The sequence below is a fragment of the Talpa occidentalis genome, unplaced genomic scaffold (assembly GCF_014898055.3).
Source record: "Talpa occidentalis isolate TD23 unplaced genomic scaffold, MPIMG_talOcc4v2.1 talOcc4.8, whole genome shotgun sequence".
Taxonomy (NCBI): Eukaryota; Metazoa; Chordata; class Mammalia; order Eulipotyphla; family Talpidae; genus Talpa; species Talpa occidentalis.
The window spans coordinates 71,328,843-71,355,100 of record NW_023605194.1 but is presented as its reverse complement, the minus strand read 5'-3'; the positions used below and the strand labels follow the sequence as shown (position 1 = coordinate 71,355,100).

General features: G+C 55.1%; 1 non-coding gene and 1 pseudogene across 1 annotated transcript; one reads left to right on the top strand and one right to left on the bottom strand.

Moving 5' to 3' along the window:
* Positions 1 to 5,726: 5,726 nt before the first annotated feature.
* Positions 5,727 to 7,986, top strand: LOC119234692 (prolyl hydroxylase EGLN3-like; annotated as a pseudogene).
* An 11,563-nt stretch (positions 7,987 to 19,549) lies between these two features.
* LOC119235004 (U6 spliceosomal RNA) lies at positions 19,550 to 19,656 on the bottom strand. Its single transcript, XR_005122760.1, has one exon. It is a non-coding gene; the product is annotated as a U6 spliceosomal RNA (small nuclear RNA).
* Between the last annotated feature and the right edge of the window lie 6,602 nt (positions 19,657 to 26,258).

Below are 26,258 nucleotides of genomic sequence, written 5' to 3'. Positions count from 1 at the left end.
GGACAAGTAGCCAAGTCCCCTGGGCTTAGATGAAAGAGGGTACTGTTCATAGAAAGAGCCCCCTGGGCTGGTGGGTACCAGCCACTGCAGCCCTGTGATGGGGAGGCGCGCCAGACTTCAAGGGGGCTGGGTGGGGACCCCTGCTACCATGGTCCTCAGCGGGAAAAGCAAAGTCTTTCCCAGAAACTCTTCAACAGGCCTTCCAGGTCTGTGAGCGGCACCCGCCCCCACTGTGGGGGTCCCTGCCCTGCCTGAGGGGAGCATCCCATTTCCGGGCTCCAAAGTCCAGGGGCCCCCCCAGCAGCAGGATGCCCAAGCCTGTGTGTGTCTGACACCGGGTCGAGGGTTCCTCACATTGGCAGGGGAGCAGCCAACCACAGCCATGTCTCCGGCCTCCCCACCCGGGCTTCAGCCTGGCAGGACATCCTGTCTGATGAGACTGGCCGCCTTTGCCACTTGCATGGCCGCGCTGGCCCTGGTGCCTCGACCGGCTGCTGAAACGGGGCCTATAGTGGAACCCGTGACTGGAGGCCACATCCTGGACAGCACAGCCCAGGCCCTGCAGCTCTGCACACAAGGGCACTCCTGGGTGGCCAAGGCCGCTCCCCTGCCTCTGCTCGCTCTTCCACCCTCGCACTTGTGCCCATGGCCGACCCCCCCCCAACCCTGGCAGCGCCCGCCCCTCTGATCTCTGTGCCACTGGCACCTTCAGGTCCCACTCGGCCTCCGTCAGCAAACAGGTCCCAGCCTGGGCTCCCGCAGCTCCCGCCGCCATGCTCGAAGCTCCCTCGTGGGCGCGGAAGAGGCTGCTGGGACATGACAGAGAGTCTGTGGGGACACGAGGAGAGAGCCCTGCGTCCTTGAGGGGCCAGTGTGCCCAGAGAGGGGCAGGGCTGCAGAGGCAGGGCCACCTCCATTCTCTCTGAATAATCGCTCCAGGTTATTCAGCTGCTATATCAATGCAGCCATCAGGAAACCATCCTGCTCCCTGGTCCTGGGGATGCATGCCACCCTTGCTGACTCCCACACCCTGCAGACCGGAGATGGCTATCCCTGCTCAGGGCAGGGGGTAGGAGATTTCCAGACACGCCCCTGAAGTTCCAGGATGGGAACAGTGACCCACCATGACCCCAGACTCTGACTTGGGTAGAGGAGAAGGAGAGGGCGGGTCCGGTGGGAGTGGGTAGGTCATCCCTGCGGGCCCTGAATCGGGGTGTCCGTGTTGGGCTGGTTAGTCTGGCTGTGGGTGGCCAATACCCGCTGGGAGGAAAATCTTGCCCCATCCCCACCGCAGGAGTGGGTGTGTCAGGAAGAGGACATCCCCACTGCAGTGCTTACCCACAGGGTGGCCTCGAGGCTCAGACATTACCCCGCCCTCACTGAGTCACAGAAGCAAGTCCTGAAGGGGCAGCAGGACCCCAGTGAGACTTTCACCCCATCCGTGTGCAGCTGGGGGCATAAGACCAGGTTTCAGGTCACGGTGTGGGGTGTCCCAGCGTCAGTGGGAGGAGACAGGGACTCTGCCCTCAGCACAGCCCACGGCAGACTGGAGACCAGGCATGGCCTGTGGGTCAGGAGAGTGTCCAAGGGCTGCCGGGAGCTCACATCGCGGAGCCTGGGGGCAGGGCCTGGTTGGTGGAGGGGTCCCAAAAGCGGACATAAGGAAAGGACTGTTTGCAGAGCAGCAAAAAAGGGAGGGGAGAGAGAGAGGTGACGTGGCCAGTGCGTAGTTGAATGGCCTATGGCAGCACAGGACACAGAACAGAGCCGGCATATGGGGATTGGCCACCTGCCCACAGCCCCTGAGGAGCCTGGCCCAGGGTCCCCACAGAGAGTTCAGTCCCAGGGCGTCTGGGGCTCCCTAAACGCTGGATGGGGTGGGGTCACTCCGAGTACACACTGGCTCAGGGTTGGCTCCGCACTGGCCATTTGGGTTTTTTCAAGACAGAGCCTATGGAAGCATGACTCACACTAAGAACTAGAGGCGTGGCCTCCACAGCCCCATCCAGGCAGAGCTCCTAACACCTTGGGGTGTCCCAGGTTCAGCCTGGAAGGACAATGCTATCCATGACACTGCGGAGACTTTCGGACGCGCTAGGTCACAGGGTGTGGCTGATCCAGGGCCCTGAGGTCTTAACTGGAGCTTGGAGCTTCTGGTCCCACCTGACCAAGAGGGGGTTCTGACCCCTCCGGGCTGGAAAGCACATAGGAAGGGGGGAGGCCTTGAAGTACATGCCTGCCAGCATTGTGCCCCCCAGGCTGCTTCTGAGTTAAAAGAAAGCAAAGGCCCAAACAGTCATCATGCCAGGCCTGCCCGTGCTGCCTCCTGAGCTGCCGCAGGCTCGGCTCCTCCACAGCACTGTTGAGGATTGGCAGACCATCGGGCAGCACTGGGGAGCCTTCTGCCCCTGCTGGGAGGCCCTGCCTGCCCCTTAGGGAAGGCAGCTTCCATTTCTTTTGCTGACGAGCTTCGCCCTGGCTCTGGGTGGCATGAAAGCCCCCTATTCTGAGCCAGTTCTCAGCCACCTCACCTGTGCACTGACACCCATTTAGTGAGTCAGCGGCTTGTGGCCTGCTTCGGGGCCAGGGAAATGGGGCAGCAGAGGACTGTGTGCTCAGTGGCCCTTTCTTCTTTGGTTGAGCTGAGCCCAGGTGGGAATCATTTCCAAAAGATTCTAGAGAGAAATATGAGAAAGGCCAGGATCCCAAAGGACACACCAGGGCAGTGGCATGGAGTCCTCAGAGCCCAGCTGGGAACTGGGTCCAGCAAGGGCCTGCGGGGCTGCGGACCTGCTTCTGTGACTCTGTCTGAGGCCGGCCAGCTCTGCCTCAACAACATCCCCCCTCCCCTGCGCAGCTTCTGCGCCTCAGCAGCTCCTTAGAGGCTGAGGGAATGCCATGGTCAAGTAAATGGGGAATCCCCAGCTCAGTACAGAGAGGAGGCCCACCCTCAAAGGCCTTTTGCCTGACCCCCGTGGGTTTCTGTAGAGAAACCTGCACCCCCACACTCAGCTGCCTGGGGAGTGGCGACTACCCCAAGGAGATGTGCACTGGCTGGCGGCAGGGAGGCCGTGGGGGCCTCAGACTGCTGCTTGGGGGCTCCCCTTCGGCATGGCCAGCTGTCCCCCCAGACCCCTGCTGTGTCTCCGGGCCCTGCTGTCTCTGTGGCATCCGCGTGTGGGGCAACCAGGGCCCCTGCAGAGTGTTGGGGGTATGAGCAGGTGCACAGCCAAGGGGGCAGCACTGGGGCCTCTCCAAGGACCTCGCAGCTGGGGCAGGCTGGGCGGTGCTGTCCTCCTCTAGAGCACCGCATGGAAGTAGCCCCTGCATGTCCTCTCCCGGAGCTCTCACCCTCAGTGAGGGCCCTGCCCGCCGACACTTCCCTGAGGAATGGATTTGCTCTCCTTGCTGGGGCCCCGCTGGCCTGCCCGCGCGGCGCACGCCCGTATCTCCTGAACTCTGCCCCGGCCATGACGAAACACCCGCTCTCACCATCTCGCTAGGAGCGGGAGGCACAGAGACGAGTTGGGACATTTTGTTTCACAGACATGCTCATGGGCTCAGGGGAGGGACCGGCTGGCTGCACATCTTCAGGGCTGGTGCCTCCACAACCAGAACTGGCGGCCCCGGCCAAGGCCAGTACTGTCTCTCAGACATCAAGAGACAGCACTTTGGCTTCCGGCCCTGGGGCGAGGCTGAGGGCCGGGGCAGTCCCGGGAGGCGCCTGTCTGAGCCCAGAAACCCCAGGGCCCAGCTGGCTCTAGCAGAATGCCTGGACCTGGAGGCAAAGTACCAGGCCTGCTCAGTCTCCCATCTGGTCACCTGGGCAAGCCCCCAGACACATTCTCCCAGTGCCTTCAGCCGCAGGCAACATCGTACTTGGGGGGGGAGCAGGTGTCCGTGCTGGAGCTCATGCTCTGTGGCCTTCTCTTCCCTCTGTCTCACAGTTCACCCTGCAGTCCCCCTTGCCCCAATTTCAGGGTCTTGCTGGCCTCACCACTTACTGACCACTAGTGGGCTCCTCCGTGCCCCCGCCCTGTCTCCTGGCCACAGCACCCCTGGGCTCACTGAGCTGACCAGCTGCCAGCCCCACCATCCCTGAGGGCACGCCCCACTCCGCTGGGCTCTCTGCCCCTTCCCAACCGCTGTCCTGAGCACTCTTTGGCCTGAAATCACAGAAGCATCCCTGCCCTCGGTTCTGGCCTGTGTCTGTGTCTTATCGACGAGCCTTTTTTTCCCCCCAGGTCAATGAAGGAGCCCCTGGGCCTGCAGAGCCCAGTGGGATGCGGTGTGGGCCAGACACCCCCCAGGCCTAGCCCTAGTCTTGTAAACCGGATATGCCCTGTGTCATCAGGAAGCTGTTCCTTGTCCACGGCGTGATATCCATGCGCACCCACAAGGTGCCAGCCTGCGTGTTGAGCCCCTAAGTGCTTCTCTGAGGCCCCCACATGCAGCTCTGGGACCCGACCCTCCTGAGGCCCATGTGTGAGATAAACTCGCTCGGGCTGGTGTGAGGGCGCACTGTGGGGAGGGCCCCAGCTGCCTGTACCCCAGGGAACTGTGGGGTGCAGCCCTCATCACAGGCCCTCTGGACTGGTTCAAACCAGCAGCCACACCCTGGGCGGGGCCCAGTGGCCCCAGCTCTCATGGGGCCCAGTCACCCAGGGAGGATGCGTGTCAGCGATGGCAAGTATCGCGTGGCCTGAGACGGGACCCTGGTGGGCACAGAGGAGGGGGGGCCTCTCTGCAGAAGGTGCTAAGCTGAAGGTCTGAAAAGCACAGGCGGGGGCGGGCAGGGCTGAGGGGCCCTGGAAGCAGTAGGTCAGGGGTCCTGAGGTGAGAAAGTACAGCGTCCTTTCTAGGATCTGGTTCCGCTCCCTGGGCACGAGGAGCAGGGCTTGGGATGATGTGGGGGGCGGGGGGAGCTTTGGCACACGGAGCCTGGCAGCCTCCCTGAGACAAAGATGTGCAAGGGGGGTGCCTGGGGCTTCGGGTGAGGGAGGGGGCACGGTCGCTCTGCTGGTGTGTGAAGAATGGACAGAGGCGTGGGACAGAGACCTGGTGGATTTTGGAGGGAAAACCAACCTGTGGCCCCCCAGGAAGACCCCATTGTGGGCTGACCCAGTGTAAGCCTGTGCTCCTGGGGGCACAGAGCCTCCTGCTGGGCCCACGGTCCTCTTGTCTTTCCCAGGCCCTTCCTTCTGAACGATGACCTGGTTTAGGGTGAAGCGGGGGTAGAGAAACCTGCAAACCACATCTGAGACACACCGGTCTGAACCTGCCTGTTGGGAGCCATGGCCAGGCCAGGAACCACCCCCTGCATTCTTGCATTCCTGCGCCTCCCTGCCCCCATCCTCACTGCCCTCTGCACCCCTTCCTGCCTGGACAGCAGAGGCTGTGAGCCCATGCCCCAGGCCCAGGCGTACCCAAGCAGGGCAGGCATCCCCAGCGGGCTCGTCCTGGGGCTGTGATCAGAGCATGGAGATGAGAATCAGCATCTGCAGTCCCAGCTCAGAGACCCAGTGTCCAGCAAGGGGCAGGCGGTCCCTGCACACTCGCCTCGGAACCCTTGGGCAACCTTCCGGCGCCAAGCCCTGGCAGGGTCAGGACCCTGCCAGTCCCTAGCACAGAGTGTCCCCAGGCTGGGTCTCTCCATTTGAGATGCAAGGGCGTGTGCTCACCTCTGGGGGAGAAGGCCACCACCCTGGGCCGTGCCAGTGCTCGCCATGGCGCCTGTGTACATGGGCCAACTCCTGCTGGCCCCAGTAAGGAGAGGCCCTTGAGAGCAGCTTCAGCGGCAGCATGACAGGGACCCCAGCTCGCCATCTGCACTGACCCAACTGGTCAAGCCTGGGGCGGGCCCGGCCTCCCGGACAGAGTTCACGGGCTGCCTTGTCCACGCATGGACACATGCGTCCCGGGACAGATAATGAAAGGGACATAGTCCACAGAAGCTTGGTGAGCATGCGCATGCATGTGTGTGTGTGTTTGTACAAGAGAGTATTGAACCTCTCTTTTTAAGGACAACTACTGTTGAAACAATGCTATGAACACCCTAAACTAAGTCTCGGGAAGACCATGAGGACCAGCCCTGTGACATCCGGGTCTCTCCCTGAGCTACCTCCTGCTCCCTCGAAGGTAAACATTAGCCCAGATTTTGTCAGCCCCCTCCCCTGCTTTCCCTCATAGCTGCTCCTGCATGCCCCTCAGCAACGCAGTGTGCATTTTCCTTTTCTGATCTTTGTGCAAATAAAATCATGCCTTATGTATTCTTCTGTAACATGTGTTCTCACTCAACTTTGTATTTGCTTTTAAATAAGCTTTATTGACACAAGAATTAGTTCAAGGTGGATGAACGATATGGACACAAGAACAAAAACCATAAAGTACCTGAAAGAAAACTTAGGACATCGGCCACAGGATGGGTTGGGGCACTTGACCCCAGCAGCAAGGAAACAAAAGCAAAAACAAACAAGTGGGACCAAATCAAACTAAAAAGCTTTACTCCTCAAAAGAAACCATCACAAAACCAAGAAGGCAGCCTACAGAATGGGAAAAGATATTTGCACGTTACACATCTGACAAGGGCCTAACCGCCAAGGTTTACAAAGTTCTCATACAGGGGCCTCCCTGGTGGGGCAGGGGGTTAAGCACCGCACTATGAAGCAATCTGCAGCCTCTGCAGCATCGGTTGATCCCCAGCCGGCCAGGAAGCAACCCAGAGAGCGCAGCAGACCTCTCCTGACTCACCCACTGCTCCCCTCAGCAGTGTATTTCAGTAAGTCTGCCTGTTCTGCTCCCCACTCTGTCTCTGGTGAATCCTCTCACCCCCCCCCCATTTCTGTCCTGTACCTCAGCTCTTGTATGCATAAATAAATAAATCTTTCAAAACAAAACAAAGTTCTTATACAATCCAACAGCAACAACAGACAACCCAATAAAAAATGGGCAAAGGGTGGCCGCCACCGCACTAGTGGTGGCTCCACATCTCCAAAGCCGGCCTCCCGACTCCTCACTGGGTCAGTCTGGCGCTGGGTCTTGGAGCTCCGCACCACTCCCGCTGGTCCCTGAACTGGATCTGTCTTCCCCAGAGTTGCAAATAACTTTCCCTACTTCCCTGCCCTGCGGCGGCTGCAGACCGTGGCCGCTGCAGGTAGCTGAAGCCGGGGCCAAACTCCCAGCAGTGTGGCACGTGTGCGTAGTTCGCCATCTCTCTGGGTGCGCGCTGGGTGTCCCCGAGCTCAGCTCTGCGGGCGCGTTGCCCCTGGGACACATCCTGAGGTTGGATCTGGAGACTGGAGAAAATCACCCTGGAGTACATGGTGCCCTGTCTGCACAAGGTCGGCTTCTGCTACCTGGACAACTTCCTGGGAGGGGTGGTGGGCGACTGCGTCCTGGAGGACATCAAGCAACTGCACTGCAATAGGGCCCTGCGGGACGGCCAGCTGGCTGGGCCGCACACCAGAGTCACCAAGCGGCACCTGTGGGGCGACCAGATCACGTGGATGGGAGCAACGAGGAAGGTTGCGAGGCCATCAGCTTTCTCCTCTCCCTCATCAACAGACTTGTCCTGTACTGCAGGAGTCGGCTGGGCAAATACTACATCAAGGAGAGGTCCAAGGCAATGGTGGCTACTCAGGAAATGGAACGGGTTACGTTCGACTTGTAGACAACCCCAATGGTGATGGCCTGCATCTACTATCGGAACAAGAATTGGGATGCCAAGCTACATGGTGGAGTCCTGTGGATATTTCCAGAAGGGAAATCATTCATAGCAGATGTGGAACCCATTTTTGACAGACTCTTGTTCTTCTGGTCAGATCGCAGGAACCCACATGAATTGCAACCCTCCTGTGCCACCAGATATGCTGTGACTGTTTGGTACTTTGATGCTGAAGAAAGGGCAGAAGCCGAAAAGAAATTCAGGAATTTAATTAGAAAAACTGAATCTACCCTCACTGAAGATTGACTATGCTCGGAAATCTGGAGGCTTCGTTCATTTTAGTTACAGCTCCTGAATTGTCTTAAAGAATTGCATTCCAAAGATGTCTTCTGTGACTCAAATTCCCTTTTACTGCTCATGTCATTGACATCCCTGTCTTGTCTATGGTACTTTGTGTTTTCTTGTCTATGGTACTTTGTGTTTTCTTGCCAAGACTGCATCGATCTTCAGACACTCTCTTTGCCAGATGGATTCATTGGCTAACTCCAAAAACACCTGCAGATGATCTAGCTGTCTGGCGGTTTAACTGGTAGATTTGGTAATACTGGCTTATCCAAATGAGAGCCTGGAAGCACGGGCAAGGGAATGCATCTTACTTGCACTTTATGTACACATCCTCATTTAAAAGGAGGAGGTTTCAAAGAAATAACATGGAGACACATTGAAGCCTTAATGGCAGAAAACAGAAATTTGTGTCATCCGAACAATTTCCAGATGTGCTTAATCCAGGGCTATTGGGGTTTCTGGAGAATGATCACAACCTAATGACACTATTACCTCTAGAAAGGGCTGCTGTCATAGTCATCAATTTGTAAGTGTTCGGTGGGGTGGACACTCCTCTTTCCTGGTGTGCAAACTGGACGTTCTGTCTCTGCCCCATTTTGTTGAAAATATGACTTTCAGATCAAAGATAATACCACCATTTATTATGCATTTTTATACTTGGAGAACCTAATTTCCCACAGGTTAAAACTAGACATTAATTATTTTGGATTGCTCTGCTGAAATGGAATTTGAATTTAAGTCAAAGGGAAGAAATATCTACTTGGTAGTTTAGAGTCAACAACCTCTCTGATGATGGTGTTGTAAGACCTGGGTCCACCAATATGTAATAAACGTGTATCTTGTACAATGTGGAGGGGAGGTGGAGTTGGAAATGTGGGCATTCCCATTTTTCAATTTTCCTTTTTAATGAATGCACCCTTTTTCTTTAAGAAATTAACAAAAGTTAGGGTGATGCATTTTAAAAAGGAAATGGAAATAAAGCAAAACAAATCTTGAAAAGCTGTTTGAATTCGTCCCTTCTCTGTCCCTGCAATCTTTCTTCAGCAGACTTAACTCCAGATCTGCTGTGATTGGCAATGTGTCCAGTCATAGAATTTGCTAGAACTATGGAAAGTTCTACTACTATTGCAGTAAGAACAGATTCTGCTACCTCAAGAACTCTATTGAGCCCCTATTTTACGAAAGTTACCCACTTTCATACTTTGAAAATCCCTTTAATTTCTTGCTTAAAAATCCCATGAACATTTTAAGAGCCAGACATATTTTTTTTTTTTCATTTAAAGAAATACAGACTTTCCAAGGAGGAAGCTTATTTTTTCTCTTTTTTGGTTTTGGAAAATTTACAGATAAGACTTGTTTTCATTTTCACAATTGTTCTATTTTGGGGGGGGGGCGGGGTTGGAGGGGGTAGTATTTTACCTTCTAACTTACTCTGTAATTTACTTATTTATTATGTTTATTGTTTTGGATACTTTGTTTAGAGTGTAAGCACAATGAAGACAGGGACTTTTGTATGTTTTTAATCAATGGAATGTATTCCCAACACCTAAAATAGTGCCTCGCACCTAGTTAAGAGCTCAGTAATAACTCACTGAATAAACTTGCTCTCCTAAAAAAAAAAAAATTGGGCAAAGGACCTATATAGACACTTTCCTAGAGAAGACATTCAGATGTGACATGAAAAGATCTACCTATACCTATGTACACAGCAGCACTGTCCATAATTGCCAAGTTATGGGACCATCCCAAGAGCCCTTCATCAGATGAACAGACAGAAAATTTGTGGAACTCATACTCAGAGGAAAAGATAAAATAATGGCGTTTAGGAACAAAATGGATGGATCTGGAGGTGATTATGTTAAATGAAATAAGTCAAAAAGTGAAAGATATCAGATGGTTTCACTCATCTGTGGAATATAAATATAAAAAAATACACAGGCAAAATATAGTGGGACTAAATCTTGAACTCAGTGAAAGAATATAATGGCTACCAGAGGAAACGGAGGCCCGGAGACAGGGGTTCGGGGAGGGAGAAAGATGGGATCTTAGCACAGGTGGCCTGGTAGAGGGTGAGCAGAACATGACACATATGGAAGAGCAAAAATGTGACCCCTATAATTAAAAATAAATAACTTGTATTGATATATAATTCACCCTTTAAAAGTGTACAGCTCAGGGCTTCCCTGGTGGTACAGGGTTAAGTCTCAGTACCATGAAGCTATAGGCAGCCATTGAAGCAGGAGTTCAATACCCGGCCAGGGAGCTACCCACATGGAACATCAGACCTCTCTTGTCTCCCTGTTGCTCCCCTCAGCAGTGTATTTCAGTGGATCCATCTGCTTTGCTCCCCACTCTGTCTCTGCTGAATCCTCTCACCCTCCCTCACACCTCTGGCCTGCACTCCAGCTCGTGTGTGTATAAATACATAAATCTTAAAAAAACAACAGGGCAACCCTATTGTGTCATGCCATTATTCAAATCCCTTCAGGGGTTCCCACTGCTCTCAGGAGAAAGTCCAAGCCTCTAAGCATAGTTTCTGGGCCTCTTCCTTCAAAATTGCTAAAATGTGTTGAGCTTTAGGCTACAACTTTCCTAGCAATCATTGCTAGGCGGAAAATCACATTAGACTAGAAAGTGTTGGTGACACTTGTCCATTGACTGTCCATTGCCCTTTTTAAGAAAAGGATTTTATTTTTTTTTAAGATTTATTTATGCATACAAGACCTAGGGTACAGGTCAGAGGTGCAGGGAGGTGAGAGGATTCACCAGAGACAGAGTGGTGAACAGAACAGGCAGACTGACTGAAATACACTGCTGAGGGCAGCAGTGGGCGAGTCAGGAGAGATCTGCTGCACCATGTGGGTAGTTCCCTGGCTGGCTGGGGATCAAACTCCTGCTGCAGTGGCTGCAGCTAGCTTCACAGTGCTGTGCTTAACCCCTTTTGCCACTAGGGAGGCCCCAAGAAAGGGATCTTAAATATGACTGGCATTCTTTAGGTTTTTTAAATGTCTCTGGCTATTCCCAGAGGGTTTTCTTCTTCCTTGTTTTCTTCCTCTTGTCTGAGCACCAGTTTAAGTCAAGAGGCTTCTGGCCTAGCAGGGATCACAAACTCGCCCAGACCTCAGCCACTGCTGGAACACAAACGAGTACTTTCATGCCACGGTCCTTCCTGTTGCCAATGGAGTCTCTGTTGCGATGAATCAGGACGTGAGCTCTAGGATGAGACAGAAGATGAAAGTAAGTTTGCCAGGACATGGTGGGTTTATACTGATGTACAACAAGCAGATTTGGAACACAGGCTTTTCATGCTATTCTGTTTTTCTTTTTGTAAAGGCAATTAGCCAGGCACTGCAAGGATCATAGTTATATCAGTGTTGGTGTGGAATGCCACTGCTCCATTCATGCTTTTATCTTCTTCATCCCATAGGTAGAGCCAAATTTCAGAACTCTTGTATTTGAAAATTGGAAGAGGCCCAGACTTTTAAATAGTATCTTTCTGGGCCTCCCTGGTGGCGCAAGGGCTTAAGTGTCAGCACTATGAAGCTATCCGCAGCTACTGCAGCACAAGTTTGATCCCCGGCCAGGGAGTGACCCACAGGGTGCAGCAGACCTCTCCTGTCTCCCTGCTGCTCCCCTCAGCAGTGTATTTCAGTAGATCTGCCTGTTCTGCTCCCCACTCTCTCTGGTGAGACCTCTTAGCCCCCACACCTCTGGCCTATACCCCAGTTTTTGTATGCATAAATAAATCTTTAAAAACAAAAACAAATAGTATCTTTCTTTTCCTGTTTTTTTTTTAAACTTTTTTTTAAACTAAAGCTTTTTTTAAAACTAAAGCTATGTGAAGCTTATGGATTAAACAAAATAAATCCATAATTTAAAAAATATTTTTAAAGGCAAAATGTGTTTATTGGGATTTACAAACTAGCCGGACCCTAGGTTCAGGCCAGAAACCCAAACCTTCTCCTTAAAAACAATGAGGTGACCTTAATAGTAACACTTCACATGCTGCTTCTCTGCCCAGCCTGCCTGACAAGTAGGAAGCCCATATTTTTATCCTTAAATGTTTTTCTACCAACACAACAGAATTCCTAAGGCTTTGCCCTAGTTCTTGTATGCATAATTAAATAACTTTTAAAAAAAGAAAAAGAAATGTATCAGGTACCATCATTCTGAGTGGTTTCTAATGACTTGAAAAATCCTTACATTACAATGTTAAATGAAGGAAGTAGGCTGAAATTCCAGAGCCAGTGTTATTCCAGCATGGAGAGAAAGTATTAAGGAAACAATACACTGTGTATGTAGAATAGAATGGAAAAATTATTGTACAGCAGTGAAAATAATGAGGCTCTAGCTGCATCCAATAATGTGGATTAATCGTGCCTGCATACTGTTGAGTAGGCAACAATGAAAATGTCAAGATATAAAATGGGACCTCTCTGGCTTTCCAGCCCTGTCCTCACAGCACAGGTCCCTGCCCGACATGACTGCCCCAGGGCCATCCTCCCCGGCAGCCTGGGCCTGGTGGGGCTGTGAGATTGTGAGCCCTGCTTTCCCCGGTGGGCCCCACGAACGGGGTGGGGCTAGAGGGTGTACCGTGGGGGGCTGACATCTTTCATGCCACCATGAGCCCAGCATCTTCCCGCTCACTTGTGTTGCCACCAGCTTCTTGCTGTGTGTGTTAGTTTCTGGGTGCAGGTCTTGTGCCCCCTCTTAAATCTCTGACTAGGTCTGTGTTCCTTCTGGCGCAGGTGTGGATGGCAGGGGCTCCCATCTTCTGTCTGAGGGTCCTTTTTCCTGCATAGAAATGCTGCCGCCACCCCACTTTAATAGCTAAGAACCTGAGCGCAACTAGTGTGTCCCGTGGAGGGCGCAGGAGGTGAGACGGTTTCCAGCAAAACACCCACAGTCACCGTCCGCTCAGGGCAAAGGCCCAGGCCAATAGGGTGGCCCAAGTAGGGCCCCTGGGGCCCAAAAAACTTGCCCCAGGTCTAAGGACCTCCCAGGGGGCCTACAAAGAAGGGCAGAGGGCCCAGGCTGTCTGAAAGGGAAGGAGCAAAATCCAAGCCCAGGGACAGGCTGCCACGGTCACCCCCGCGGGCATCTCACCATGTCTTTCTCCTCCAAGTGTCCCTTCCCTGTCCCGAGTCCCTCGGACAAGTCCAGAGCGGCTTCTCACACATCTCTGCTCCACGGGCCCCTGCAGGCCTCTCTCCTTGAAGCTTGTTTCCCAGTCCTGTGAAGCCCCCCTTGCACCCAGTCCCCTTCCTCAGGTGGGCAGGGACCCTGGGGTCCCCATTGTGGGGCTCACCTGTCGCAGCTGAGATGGAAACGCACGGATGGGCTCTCCGGAGACACCGGGTGCAAAAGCTGTGGTGAGCCTTTGCCTGCACACCCTGTATCCGCCAGGCCAGTGGGGAAGGCAAAACAAATTAAGGGGGGCCTCTCTGGTATCGCAAGGGTTAAGGCTCATCACTATCAAGCTACCCCATCCACTGCGGCCTGAGTTCAATCCCCAGCCACGGAGCTACCCACAGGGTGCGGACCTCTCCTGTGTCACCCGCTGCTCCCCTCAGCAGTGTATTTCAGTAGATCCACCTGTTCTATTCCCCACTCTGTCTCTAGTGAGTCCTCTCACCCTCCTCTCCTGCATCTCTGGCCTGCACCCCAGTTTTTGTATGCATAAATCTAAATATGCAAAAATAAATCTAAAAGAACTAAAATTAAGGGGGTAAGTAGAAACACTGGCCTGTTTGCTCAAGGTTGTCACATGGCCCAACGTAAAAGTCATGACATGATTCCGTTTGCCCCTTGGTTCAAGCCATCAGAGGTCTTAGCACCAGTCTCAGGACCCGTGTCTGCTCCTCAGCCACTGTCCAGCCCGGGCTGGAGGGGCAGAGAGGACGTGTGAACACAGAACCCCCAAGTGAAAGAGGCCACCCCGACAGGTCACCTGACGGGGTCCTCTTGTGCTGGAGCCTACCGAGTCGTTGGAGGGGGGAAGCGACTCAGGCTCAGCGATAGGAGAAGGCAGGAGGATCTGGGTGGAGACGTCTCCACAGGGGCAGGGAAGGGAGGACATGGCCTGGATGGTAGGGTGGGCCAGCCCTGGGGGCCTGGTGGCAGCTCCTTGGCACATTCTGGTTAAATACAGGACTGGAGTGTGGGAAAGCCCAGAGCTGCGTCACGGTGACATCAGATCTGTGATTTCAGAGCTGCAGGGACCTGTGTGGGGACAAGAGCGTCCGTGCTGCCTTTAAATTCTTCTGTGCCATGACATGACATGATGTGCCATGCCAGGCAATCCAATGCTGGCCAATGCTCTCTGGAGAGACACAGATTGAAGCTGGCCACAGAGCCCAGCCCTAAGCAGACCAGGCCTGAAGCCAGGGGCCAGGGCCCTACTGAGTTCGCGTGTAGGGGCCCGGCAGCTGCTGTGGCCTCTGTGGGGTGGGTGGTGGGCACAGAGGTGACCGTGGGTGACAGAGGGGTTGCCAAATTCCTGTTCTCATCACACCACCAAGAAAGCAAGCGCTGGACAAGGAATTCATAGGACATGAAAGCAGCGCCCCCAAAGCAGCTGTCTATATCTGAATAATCACCACCGAAGAGCCCTCGCGGACACAGTCCTGCGCAGCCGCAGCACAGACCAGACGCGGGGCGCGCTGGGGCTAGAAGCTGGTGAAGAGCCTCAGCGCGAGGCCGCCGAGGAAACAGGAGAGAGTAGAGAAGTCACTGCGCTGGGCCAGAGCCTCCCGCGGACAGGCTCCCCCCATCCTCTCCTGGAGGCTCATGAGAGGCCAGCGCATTGGACCCCTGACTGCACACTGCTGACCAGGAGTCTGCACCAGGGAGACGGCGTTCATGTGGTCATTCCAGGGGATCTGAACCCGGGAGTGGCCCCACGGTCTGACTCAGGGAGAACTCTCCTAAAACAAGCATGTGGCTTGAGTTCTCTGCGCTGGGAGAGGGAGGCACAGGCTCGGGTGGGATTGTTCTGGAAGGGACGGACCCTCTCTTCTCTGGCCCAGACCCCAAGCCGCACTGAGCCCGGAGGGGGCGGGGTGGAGCCTTTACCGGCCTAAGAGGGCCCAGCTGGCTTCCATTTCTCCACCACCCCTTGGCCCTGGGCCGAGGAGGCGCCCCTCCAGGCGCGCGGAGGCTGGGCTCGGCTCTGCCCTCCCACCCGCCGGACCCGGTGGAGGGGGACGTCACCGGCTGTGGGCGATCTGCTCCCAAACGCTCCTCTCCATCGCGGGAATCAGAGGCGCGGCCTGGAGGCCGGGACACACACGTGTTGGGGGCAGGACGCGCTTCCCGTCAGCGGCGCCGGGAGCGGGGGTCCCGCTCAGGGGTGGATCCGGGCCCCAGGCTCCTCCAGGCCCAGTAACGGACCCCAGAGTGCCCGGCTCTCCACGCGCCCCACCCGCCCGGGCCCCATCAGGCCGCCGGCAGCCGCCAGCACGGAGGGGCGCTCGCCCCCACCCTGGCTCACCGTCCCCTCCGGCGCCGCGAGTCAGCAGGTGCGGAGGGGGCCGGAGCCACCGAGGGGGCCGCGCCCGCGCGGGTTGAGGCGGGGGTGGCCGGCGTCCAGGAGCCGGGCTGGGCGCGCGCAGGCGCGGCCGGGGCGGGGCAGGTGCCCCGGCGGGGCGGGGCGGGGCGGGGCTCACCTGGGCGCTCGCGTGGCCACGCCCCCTGCGCCAAGTCCACCAAACGGAGGCGCAGAGCCGGGTCTCCTCCAAAAGCGTGTCGGGGAAACTCGGAAGCCGTTAGAACGCAGCACGTGTTACTTGGATTTAAAAACTTGCTCAGGGTCATTTAACAGCGAGCACAGGTGACGCCGCCAACCAGCCCCTGCCCCGCAGAGATGGGGGGTCGGGGTTCGCTCCCGCTCCGCGGCCCCCGCCTTCCTCGCCCTGGCCGCACGACCTGTCCTCGCCACCAGGCGGCGCCCTCGGCTGCGCCTCCCGGGTCCCTCGTCCCTAGCAGGGCCCGCACCCCGGTTCCCCGCCCCAGTCACCGCCCCTCACTGCTGCGTCTACGGACACACGTGATCTGTTGAGCTCCCCCCTCCCTGAGGGTTTCACTGAGATGGTTTCCAGCTATTTACGCAGTAAAGTCCTGGTGAACATTTACACACACAGATTTTCATCCGCGCTCAAAGCGTCTCCTTGCTCATTTCCCAGGAAGAGACCGGCGGGGTAATGCAGTATAAAGGTGCCCACATCTAGGGCACCTCCTGGGGGTGCCCACAGGGAAGGGGCAGAGGGGCCAGGAGAGTCTGGGAGGGAAGGAGCAAAATCCAAGCCCAAGTCCAGATACAGGCTGCCACAGTCACCCCGCGGGCCTCTCCCATGTCTCTGTCTCCTCCTAGTGTCCCTTCCCTCTCCCTGAGTCCCTGGGGCAAGTCCAGGGCCCAGGAGCCAGCATGGCTTCTCCACAAATCTCTGCTCCTTGGGCATCCTCCAGGTCTTCCTGTTTTTAGCTGCTCTTGACTGCTCAGCAACCCCTCCCTCGGGTGGGACAGGAGCCCAGAGCCTCCCCTTCGACAGGTGTCAGTTCCCAGCAGAGCTGGGCCTGTTGCTGTAGTTCCACCTAAGTGGGCTTTGCAGTGGGCGGGTCCCAGTCCAGTGCTTGCCCACCTGGGCCCCTACTTACTCCACTAACCCGGGGGCTGGTGGACCAGCCCTGGCACACGTGAGAGGAGCTTACTGGGGGCGAGGGATGCAGCCCTCCTGGAGCTCGGCGCTGATGGAGGTTGAGAGCCACAAAGCTGAAAAGGAGGTGCCTAGAGACCAGAACCTTGGCTTGTGTAGGCCAGGGCTGGAGGCAGGGGTCAGAATCCTTGGACCAGTTCCAGAAAGGAGAAGCCCTTAGGCCCACAGCTGTAGCAGGAATCTGATGATGGAGTGTCACCTGGGCAGACAGAAGGAGGATGAGGAGGGGGAGGGTGGAGATGGGGCCGCTGTGGAAAATCACTTGTCCTTACAAACCATCCTAGCCCACCCTGGAATTGGTCAGGTTAACAAGAGTTAACTCCACAAAGGGGTTGTAACAGGGTGGTCCCCAGGAAAGGGGGAGGTTCCAGGTTTCCTGCCCCATCCAAAAGGAGGGTGGTGCTGAGCAGGGAGGAGAAGAAGCTGCGGAGGAGACTAAGGAAGGAAGAAAGCAGGATGGAGAGCCAGAAGGAGACCTGGAGGAGGCACATGGAGCTGAGAGACACGTGAAGAAACTACACTTGACTTTTGGTCGTGGACTGGGTGACGCAAATGTGGGTGAGAGACCCGTGGGGAGGTGACAGTGGTGGTTTTTGTCTTCATTTTGATTTTGCTCTTTTCCTTCCAGACTTGTCTGGTTGTTTCTGAGCCTTTTCTGTGGGTCCCCACTGGAGGATGCTTCAGACTTGTGGCAGGCTTTGGGGCCTTGCTCTGGGCCAATCCTGCTTGGGTGGACTTTTACCCCCAAGGGGACGGGTAACTTTGGGTGCTTGATATAGAAACTATATTCTTTGCCTTTCCTGTATTGTTTCCTAATTGTATTAAAGTTCCTTTCCATTAAAGGCTCATTTGTTTTGTGTTTATGCAGCTGATGGCAGAACCTATTTAGAGCAGGCAGGTTTGCGGGGTCTGGGGTGCCCCTCTCCCTGCCCTGTAACAGGGTGAGCCTTCCCCAGGAGAAGACTCTAGCAGGGCAAGCTCTGCCCTGGTGGGGGCAACAGCCTCCTGCCGGCCTGTGATACGGAACACCAGTCATGGTTTCCCTCAGCCAATAAAAGGGAAGTGGTTTAATTTGTCGACAAATGAGGGCCTCCCTGGTGGCTCAGGGGTTAGTCTCAGCGCTATGAAGCTATCCACAGCCACTGTGGCCTGAGTGCCAGGGAGCTGACCCACAGGGCATAGCACACCTCTCCTGTCTCCCCACTGCTCCTCTCAGCAGTGGATTTCAGTGGCTCTGCCTGTTCTGTTCCTGTATGTATAAATGAACAAATCTTTTAAAAGACTGTCAACAAACAGTCTTTCAAACTGTTGTCTGAAAGACCACTATCCTGCTCTTGGGCAGAGGGCAGGGGCTATTATACAAAGGAAAAAAGGGGGACATGGACGAGGATCTGCAAAGGGGAGGGGGTAGGGCCGGCATGTCCTTTGGACCCAGAGTCTGGAGATTCAGGATAGGTGGCCCAGCATGCTTGTCAACACTGCTGTTTAACTTCCCTCTCCTTGGAATGCAAGAAGACAAACCTGCTCAACCGGGAGGGAAATTGCAAGAGATGGGGGAGGACAAACTTGTTAATGCCTCCCATAGGGCAGGAAGAGGCCATTCCTTGGTCACTACATCCCTGGGCTGTGTCGGTGCCTCCCCCACCCCCATTTCCCCACTGCCAACTTCTTCCTTGCAGGCAGCAGGGACAGGCCCCTCCAGAGGCTGCCCCTGGGGCCACACAGGCCTCTTAGCAAACCTGTCCCTCTCCAGTCTCTGCCCGCATCTGTGTAGTGTCCTTTATTCTCACCTTTATAATAAACCTGCCCTTGTGGATACAACTAACACCTCTGTGTCATGGAGAAACTTGCCTGCAAACTCGCCGATGCCTGTGGGAGAGGGGCACCTCAGAACCCCCAAACCTGCCTGCTCTAAATAGGTTCTGCCATATGCCGCATCAACACAAAATACATGAGACTTTAATGGAAAGGATCTTTTTTTTCAGCATAATTTTTTTTTAAGATTTATTTATTTTTTACCCCAATCCGTCCTCTCTCCCCCCCACCCCATAGTGTGTCTCTGGTTTATAGTTGCTTGTTGATTTTGATTTTTTCTTTCTTATAGTTATTCTTTTTCCTTGTCCCTTATTTAGGTTTTCTAGATTCCTGCTATGAGTGAGACCATCTGGTATTTTTCTTTTCTTTCTGGCTTATTTCGCTGAGCATGAGCCCTTCCAGCGCCATCCATGTTGCTGCAAGTTGCATGAGTTTGTCTTTTTTGATGGCTGAGTAATATTCCATGGTGTATATGTACCACTTCTTCTTGATCCAGTCATCTATTTTTGGGCATTTGGGCTGTTTCCAAAGCTTAGCTATTGTAAACAGTGCTGCTATAAACATAGGGGTGCAGGTGTTCTTTGGAATTGATGTTTCTGTGTCCTTTGGGTAAATACCTAGGAGTGGAATTGCTGGATCATATGGAAGCTCTATGTTTAGTAGGTCAAGAAATCTCCTCACAGCTCTCCATAGTGGTTGGACCAGTTTGCACTCCAACCAACAGTGCAGGAGAGTTCCTTTTTCTCCACATCCTCGCCAACATTTGTTGTTGCTAGTTTTTTCAATATGTGCCATTCTCACTGGTGTAAGATGGTATCTCATGGTAGTTTTGATTTGCATTTCCCTGATTACAAGTGATGTTGAACATTTTATCATATGCCTGTTGGCCATTTGCATTTCCTCTTTCGTGAAGTTTCTTTTTAGCTCTTCTGCCCATTTTTTGACTGGATTATTTTCTTTGTTTTTGTTGAGTCTCATCGGCTCTTTGTATATTTTTGTGATCAGTCCTTTAAAAAATATGGAACACTTCATGAATTTGCTTGTCATCCTTGCTCAGGCGCCATGCTAATCTTCTCTGTATCGTTCCAATTTTAGTATATGTGCTGCCGAAGTGAGCACAATGGAAAGGAACTTTAATACAATTAGTGAACAATACAGAAAAGACAAAGAATATAGTTTCTAAATCAAGCACCCACAATTACCCATCCCTTCGTGGGTAAAAGTCCAGCCAAATGGGACTGGCCCAGAGCAAGGCCCTAAAGCTGCCACAGTCTAAATCACCTTCTGGTGAGGACCCACAGGAAAGGGTCAGAAACAGCCAGACAAGTCTGGGAGGAAAAGAGGAAAAATCAAAGTCAAGGTAAAAGCTGCCATTGTCACCTCCCCATGGGTCTCTCACCCACATATGTTCCAACCAGTCCAGGACCAAGACATTAGTACAGCTTCTTCATGTGTCTCTCAGCTCCACGTGCCTCTTCCAGGTCTCCTTCTGGGTCTCCATCCTGCTTCCTTCCTCCTTCAGTCTTCTCTCCAGCTTCTTCTTGTCCCTGCTCAGCTCCACCCTCCTTTTGGGTGGGGCAGGGAGCCTGGAACATCTCCTTTTCCTGGGTACCACCCTATTATAAAACCTTTTCCAGAGGGAACCCAAGGACTCTTATTTTTTTTTAAAGATTAATTAATTTATTTATGCATACAGGAGCTGGGGTACAGGCCAGAGGTGTTGGGTGGGGGGCGGTTGAGAGGTTTCACCAGAGACAGAGTGGGGAACAGAACAGGCAGATTGACCGAAGTACACTGCTGAGGGGAGCAGCGGGCAAGCCAGAAGTAGTCTGCTGCGCTGTGTGGGTTGCTCCCTGGCCGGCCTGGGGATCGAACTCATGCTGCAGAGGCTGTGGACAGCTTTATAGGTTGCGTCTTAACCCCTTGAGACACCAAGGAGGCCCCTAAGGACTCTTGAGATAGTGGCAGGCTTTTGGGCCTTGCTCTGGGCCAATCCTGTTTGGTTGGGCTTTTACTCACGAGGGGACAGATAACTGTGGGTGCTTGATTTGGAAACTATGTTCTTTGTCTTTTCTGTATTGCACACTAATTGTATTAAAGTTCCTTTCCATTAAAGGTCTTATATGTTTTATCTTGATTTGGCGGACGGCAGAACCTATTTAAAACGAGCAGTTTGGGGGTTCTGGGGTGCCCCTCTCCCTGCCCTGTAACACTTCCTTCCTCAAAGGCCAAGAACCCAGGGTTCTGCCTTGACCTTCCAGGCTTTCAGGGGCTGGCAGAATGCATGCCTCCAGGCTTGCTCCCCCATTTCCTTTTCAGATCCCCCCAGCCCCCCATAGACAGTTCCTGCCTTAGTCCTTTCAAAACTGGCAGCCCTCGCCCCCCAGACTGGGAACACCCCTATGCAGCAGACTTTGGCACTATTGGGGGAGCCAGTTTTGCCCTGTGGGTAACTACGGCCTGGGACACCCAACCTAGCCTGGAAGCGGCCGGGTGGATGTAGGCGAGGCTGGTCCCACAGTTGCCTAAGCCGTGGGAGCCATTGGGAAAGTGGTGGTTTCCTGCTTGCACAAACCTGTTAGCACCCTCAGAAATCCCAAACCTGCCTACTTTAAATGGGCTCTGCTATCTGATGGTGGATAAGGCTAGAAAAACTGGAATGGAGACGCCACAAGACCAGACCCCAGCTCACACGATGCCCAGAGCTGGTGGTGGGGGAGAGAGATTAGTAACCATGAACTAGCAATAGGAACTCAGGCGCCCATGCCCAGACCCAGAGCATAGACCCAGGCAGATACCAGGGGTAAGGGGTGTGTGCTGAGCTTAACCCCTTGAGCCACCAGGGAGGCCCTCCCTTTCAAATTCCATATAGTTTATTCAAAGTCAACAACCAACAAACCAGGAAGGAGGAGACCTCCCAGAGAGAAGACTGTGTCAGCACAATCTCAGCCCTGGGTGGGGCAGCAGCCTTCTGCCTGAATGCACCTTTTGTCCAACTCTCTGTCCCTCTACAGGGCAGCGGCCTCCTGCGTGCCTGTGACCTGTGCCCATGACCTGTGCACTGAACTCCCTCAGCAGGCAACGATCCTCAAGGCTGCCTGACTGCGACCATGCAGGCCTCTCCCAGCAAACCTGTCCCTCTTGCAGCCGCCCTTTGCCCGCTGGCGTCTGGGTGAGTGTCCTTTATTCTCTCCCTTTATAATAATCCTGCCCTTTTGGATACAACTAACGTCTCTGTGTCTGAAGAAACTCACTTGGGAGCTCGCCGGTGCTGCTGAAGGGGACACTCTGGGGCAAACTTTCCCAGAGGGAACCTGAGGACCCCACTCTCGGAACCCAACACCTCCAAAAACATCACCATCACCACATAAGGATAAAACATACTCCGGTACACAAGACTGTCCACGAAAAAGAACTTCAATACAATTAGTGCACAAGAAAGAGGAGAAGGGAGAGTTTCCCCATGAAGAACCCACAGTCACCATGCCCTCTAGGCAAAGGCCCAGCCCAACAGTGTGGCCCAAGCAGGGCCCTGAGGCCCCAGAGCCTGTCATGTCTAGGCCGCCTCCCGGGAGGCCACAGGGAAGGGCAGAGGGCCCAGGCATGTCTGGGAGGGAAGGAGCAAAATCCAAGCCCAAGTCCAGGGACAGGCTGCCATGGTCACCCCTGTGGGCCTTTCTCCACGTCTGTTTCAAGTGTCTCCTGTTAAGGGGAGATCAGGGTAAAGCCAGAGGCATGGAGGTGAAAGAATTCACCAGAGGCAGCGTGGAGTACAGAACAGGTGATTGGGTGAACTACAAAGCTGAGAGAAGCAACAGGAGAGACGGGAAGTGCCCTGGGCCCCAGGGGTAGCTGAGGCGCTCTTGTCTCTTCTATTCAGAGATTTTGGTCCCTGGCCCACCCGCCCTGTCTTTGACACAGAAACCTGTTCTGGCTTCTGTGTTCCTGGCGCTGGGCTGGCCTGGCCACAGTGGTTGGAGCTATGGCCTTGTCCTCAGGTAACATTTACCTGCTCCCTCACCTGTTCCAGCCTCCGGGCCCTGCTTGCTGGGGCAGGAGGGGGCTGAGTTTTTAACCTTACCAAATTGTACCCCGACATCTCCTTCTGATGTCGTTTTTAGAATCAGTAGGTTTGGAGTGTGGGGTCTTTGGGTCTACTCTGGGAAAGGTTTTCCCAGAGCTCCTGTTTAGTGGCATGCAGCGTTTCCCAGGTACGTTTCTCCACAAGACAGAGACGTTAGTTATATTTAGAAAACAGGCTTATTAGGGAGAGGGACAGAAGAGTAAAGGACACTTGCATAGACACCAGGGGGCAGAAAGAGCTTCCCTGAGAAGGACAGGTTTGCTGAGAGGCCTCCCTCTGCTGAGGGAGGTCAGTGAGGAGAAATCCTGGCAGGTATGGGTCATGGGCAGGCAGAAGGCTGCTGCCCTGAAGAGGAGAAAGTTGGTGAAAAGAGGCCCCTGCATAGGTGGGCAGTGGGAGTGCTGCCCTGAGCCTGTGCAGAGACTGCACTGATACAGTCTTCTCTTTGGGAGGGGTCACTCCTTGTGAGCTTTAGGTTAGTTGCTGATTTTGGACAACTCTGAAGAATCTGAAAGGGACTGGAGATTCCACAATAGGTTCAATCTCCATATCTTTACCCTTGGGCCTGTGCTCTAGACACTCCCTATATGTAGCATCTGACCCCTGCTTTGGACTTAAGGTTTTGTGATCTGGGCGTTGGTGCCTGAGGCCTCTATAGAGGTGTCAATGGCTCTGCTTACCCACATCTCCAGCTCTTGGCATTTTGTGAGCCAGGTTTCTGGTCTTGTGGGGCCTCCTTGAAAAGTTTTTCTATTACTGTCCTCTTATCATTTCCACACCCTCCACAGCCTGGGCCAAGGCCAGAGGCTCTCTGCTCTTTGTGCCTCCTCTTCCTTCTTTCCATCTCATCTATGAGTTCTCTTAGCTTCTCTGGAATGCTCAGCTCTCCGCTTCGGGGGTGGGGGGCAGGGAACATGGAACTCAACTCAACTCTTTGCTTGAGTATTGCACTGTTACACTGGAGCAGGAAACTGGAAGCCCCGCACCCTCATGTCCCACCCCACCTCTGTTACTCCCCCCATATAATCACAGCACACCTGCTATCTGGGGAGCCAGGTTTTTGGGGGTGCCCTCGATGGCCACCTGGAGTTCATTTCTCTGTGCAAAGACATTCTCGAGGTTCAAGTTTGGCTTTCTGGGCAGGAAGCAAACACCCAGTTTGGTGCTGAGCTCCTAATGTAGAGAAATAAATGAATTTAATCATTAAACAATTTGCCTATATTGGAAGGATCTTAAGTGGGAGGCTGGAGGCGACCAGGCCTGAGGCCGTTTCTCTTCTGTGCAGAGATGGCAACGACCAGGGCTTCACAGGGAAGGGCTGCGCAGGACCCTTCCCCGCCCCAAGGCAGGCCAAGGCCCTCACACCCCACAGCCCCGCCTGTCACTCAGCTGGGTCACCAGTGCTGTGAATTCGCCCCAGCATGCACAGACGAGTCCAGTGGGCCTGGCCAGGCCTCAGTTCCAGGCCAATTCTTTCAGAGCTTGCTCAGCTGGAAAGGGGACAGCGTCGACTGCGCTGCGGTCTCAGCTGTCTGCTCTAGGAGCATCAGCGTGGCTCTCCCTCCTCACCCAGCCTGGCACCACTGGCCCAGAGCGGTTGTCCAGAGGGATGAGGTCCTCCACTCAGTCCTAGGCGGCCAGGGGTGCAGAGCTGGCCTAGCCCCCAGCCCCACCCTTCCCCAGGACCCCAGTCTGGCCCTTACCCAAGTTCTGGGAGAAACTTCTCTCTGCTTCCGCCCACCTGTTGGGGGTGGAAGAGACCTGAGTGAGATCCAAACAATCCTGAGCGCAGCCGCCCCCAACCGTGGCAGTGGCCTCGGGCCAGCCCTGGGCAGGCTGCAGAGCTGGGCTGTGCTCAGCCCCGGCGCCCCAGCCACCTTTCCCCTCACAGTCCTCTCCAAGGTCAGCTGTGGACAGGCGGGCCGGTCTGCGAAAGCACGGGTCTAAATCAGGCCCTCGTTCCCTCCCGTGAGCACAGTAGCTCCTCTGATCCCTCCCTGTCACCAGTGCTGTTATTCAGATGTCCCGCGCAGGGACAATAGCTGAGGAGAGCACGAGGGGAGAGGCAGAGGCGGCCTCCAGAGCTGCCTCTGGAAAGCCGGGCAGGTGGCTGGGGGTGGGAAGGCTCGTGCCCGCCCTCCACCCCACGAAGGGATTTCTTCTAGGGTGCTCCAAGGGGCGCCGGGGGACAGGTCCCCCAGTGCTGCTGAGCCCCGCGTCCTGTCCTCACCTCCCCAAACCATTCTTTTTTAAACATCTCCTCTGTGCCCCTCTCGGGGATGCAGTCAGCCTGTGGGGACCCAGAGCTGCTTCTCCAGCCTCAGCAGCCTTTCCAGTCCGTCCCTCTCCCTCCCCAGTGGTCAGGGCCCACTCCAGGCCCAGGGGTTGCCCTGTGTCCCCTCCCACGCACACAGGCGTCCCCAGCACCATGGCCCATCAGGGGAGTTCAAATGCCATCCAGCATGGCAGGAGCTCCCCAGAAACCTCCACTGTTCCCCAGGATGACGCACTCTGGCCCCTGTGGCACACGTGGGTTTCCTTGGGTGCCTGACCCCCAGCACCGCCCCGTCCTGCACAGGACAGACCCTCAGAGGGCAGGGCCTGCCACCTGGGCTTGGAGCCCGCTGCCTCTGAGGGGGGTCACCGCAGACATGCCTGTCTGCCCTGCGGCCCCTTTCCTTCTGGTTCACTCCTCCCAGCTCTGCCCAGGCTCGCGCCTGGAAGACATGAGAAGCCAGGACAGACCCTCTCTTTTCGCCCAAGGCCTCCCGTGGAGAACCCTCCCTTCACCTCATTCTGGGCCCCAGGAGCAGACAGGTTGTTCAGAGACTCCTCTGGGATCACCCAGCTCCCTAATAGCACTCCAGATCGAAGCCGGAGCCCGCTCCCCTGGCCCCACGCAGGGTGTGCGCAGCCGCCACCGCCCTGGGCACGCCCACCAGGCTGCCTGCTGCTCTGCGCTGGCCAAGGGGGACAGGCCCTAGGCAGCCTTCGCCCGTGGGTCCTCAGCAGTCACCCCTGAAAGTTTCCAGGAGGCTGAGGTCCTGGGGCAGCTGGCTGGAGACTACCGGCCGCGGGGCTTTCCCCCCAACCCCCCGCCCCCGCATCAGAAGAGGGAGACATTCGAGGCTCCTGGAGGGGGGCTGGGTGGGGGACAGAGACTGCCCACCAGACGCAGTCTGCTCCTGCGAGGCGGCTGCAGGGGCGGCCGCGACCACGAGGGGGCAGTACAGCTCCTCTGGGCCGCCTGTCCTGCCATCCCTGGGCCCAGGGGGCGGCTCTGTCCAGGGCCCACAGGCGGCCCCAAAGCGATGCCACCACCCCCACCGGCCCCAACAGCGGCCTGACTGGCGAGCACCGAGGGTCCTTGTGCTGAGCCCAGCAAAGAAGTCGTGGGCCCCTAGACCCCAGGCCCACGCTGAGGCCAGGTGCCTGGTGCAGACTCAGCACCTCAATCTTCCTTTCCAGCCCCTCCCAGGGGACTAGGAGAAGCAAACGGCTGGGTGCCATCAACTCCTTCCTCAGAGGCCTTCCCGGGGAGGTCTGGGTGAGGCATGGGTGCTGCCCACTGCCCTGCCCCTCCTGCTGGCCTCCCAAGGTCACACACAGCAGCCGTGTGCGTTCCCGGCATCCCTCC